This window comes from Rutidosis leptorrhynchoides, chromosome 2 (assembly GCF_046630445.1).
Source record: "Rutidosis leptorrhynchoides isolate AG116_Rl617_1_P2 chromosome 2, CSIRO_AGI_Rlap_v1, whole genome shotgun sequence".
NCBI lineage: Eukaryota > Viridiplantae > Streptophyta > Magnoliopsida > Asterales > Asteraceae > Rutidosis > Rutidosis leptorrhynchoides.
In genome coordinates this window covers 123,443,529-123,445,807 of record NC_092334.1, presented here as the reverse complement: position 1 = coordinate 123,445,807, position 2,279 = coordinate 123,443,529, and the positions used below count along the sequence as shown (strand labels likewise).

Genomic DNA, 2,279 nt, shown 5'->3' with positions numbered 1-2,279 from the left:
TTAGGTTTGTGATATCTATCAGAGACCAAGTCGAGTTAAATACCTTCAAGGCAAAAGTGAGTATATAGTCCCACTTTTAAACTCTAAATATTTCGGGATGAGAATACATGCATTTTATGATTTACGTTATGGACACAAGTGATTAAAAATATATATTCTACGTTGAGTTGTATCACTGGCATACTTCCCTGTAACTTGGTAACTATTATTTACATGAGGTATTGTAAACGCGAATCCTGTTGATAGATCTATCGGGCCTGACAACCCGAACCGGACTGGACGACCAGTATTCAACGGTTGCACAGTACTTCGTTTCGGTGACTACACTTGGTACGGTGTAGTAAGATTTCATAATAAAGGGAATATGCGACGTTGATTAAATGTTAAGTATGGTTATCAAGTGCTAAACAACTTAGAATATTTTTATTAAAACGTTTATATATGAAATCTTGTGGTCTATATTTATAACGCTGCCGGCATTAAACCTATATCTCACCAACTTTATGTTGACGTTTTAAGCATGTTTATTCTCAGGTGATAACTAAAAGCTTCCGCTGCAACATGTTGAATTTAAGCAAGATCTTGAGTATGCATATTTGTGTCAAAAATAAAACTGCATATCGGAGGATTTGTAATGTAAAATATGTTGGAGGTCGTATTGTTATCATCACATGTAAAGTTTGTAAGTCTAAGATTATCGCTAAACGATAATCATTATTAAGTTGTTTAAACCTTGTATTTGTAATAAAAGCTATGGTTTGTATTGTAAAAACGAATGCAGTTTTTGAAAAATGTCGCATATAGAGGTCAATACCTCGCGATGAAATCATATGTTATTATATTCGTCCTTATGGTTAAGGTCAGGTTATGACACGAAACGTTGGCAAAATCAGAAAAGTCTATTGATTGGATAACTTATATAATTTTTCTTTCCTTTTTAAAAACTAATAGGATATTCAGTGAATGCACCGAGCAAGACGTACACCACCTTTTGTACGTTCACCACCTGTAACTAGATCAAGACACTTAGCAAATATTACCGCTGTTGATTTTTCTTTCGAATCTTCATCCAGTCGACCAAGTACTCCAATTCAAATTTCCGATAATCCATTTTTTGAACCCGATCTCACAATTGAGAATCCGGAGAATATTCAGGGACGATTCATAGATCCTGAACCATTAAATTTTCCTCCGGAACCACCAATCATTCAAACAGAGATTGTTGAGGAATGAACCATTAAATCAGAATCCTCTAGTGATTCCGATTCAACAAATTCAATTATGGAGAATCTAGAACCTTTAAGTATGGAAGACCGAATGAGAGCTAAACGCACTGGCCAAGGTCACGCAATTACTCATCCAGACATTAATGCGCCAGATTATGAAATCAAAGGACAAATTCTACACATGGTGACTAATCAATGCCAATTTAGTGGTGCGCCAAAGGAAGATCCAAATGAACATCTTCGTACCTTTAATAGGATCTGCACACTATTTAAAATCCGAGAAGTGGAGGATGAACAGATATATCTCATGTTATTTCCCTGGACTTTAAAGGGAGAAGCTAAAGATTGGTTAGAATAGTTACCTGAAGGGGCGATTGATACATGGAACGTTTTAGTTGAAAAATTTCTTAAACAATTCTTTCCTGCATCTAAAGCCGTAAGACTTCAAGGAGAAATTGTTACGTTTACACAGAAACCGAATGAAACTCTATATGAGGCATGGACAAGATTTGAAAAGTTATTAAGAGGATGTCCGCAACATGGTTTAGACACCTGTCAAATAGTACAAATATTCTACCAAGGATGCGACATCACTACAAGGAAAGACATAGATATAGCAGCTGGTGGTTCCATTATGAAGAAAACCGAAACTGATGCCTATAAAATTATTGATAACACTGCTTCCCACTCACATGAGTGGCACCAAGAAAAAGATATCGTTAGATCATCTAAAGCAGCTAGAGCCGATTCTAGCCATGACTTAGATTCCATTTCCGCAAAGATAGATGCTGTCGAGAGACGAATGGAAAAGATGACTAAAGATCTACACTCAATACGAATTAGTTGTGAGCAGTGTGGAGGACCACATTTGACAAAAGATTGTCTCAGTATTGAATTAACAATGGAACAAAGAGAGAATATTTCATACATAAACCAAAGGCCTGGAAATAATTATCAGAATAATTATTAACCGCCAAGACCGATTTACAATCAAAACCAGAACTATACCCGAAATATTCCATACAACAACCAACAAGGTCCTAGCAATCAACA

General features: G+C 35.9%; 1 non-coding gene across 1 annotated transcript; it reads right to left on the bottom strand.

Annotated features, from left to right (window-relative positions):
- Window positions 1–1,665: 1,665 nt before the first annotated feature.
- On the bottom strand, window positions 1,666–1,772 carry LOC139894867 (small nucleolar RNA R71). Its single transcript, XR_011775346.1, has one exon. It is a non-coding gene; the product is annotated as a small nucleolar RNA R71 (small nucleolar RNA).
- Window positions 1,773–2,279: the final 507 nt, after the last annotated feature.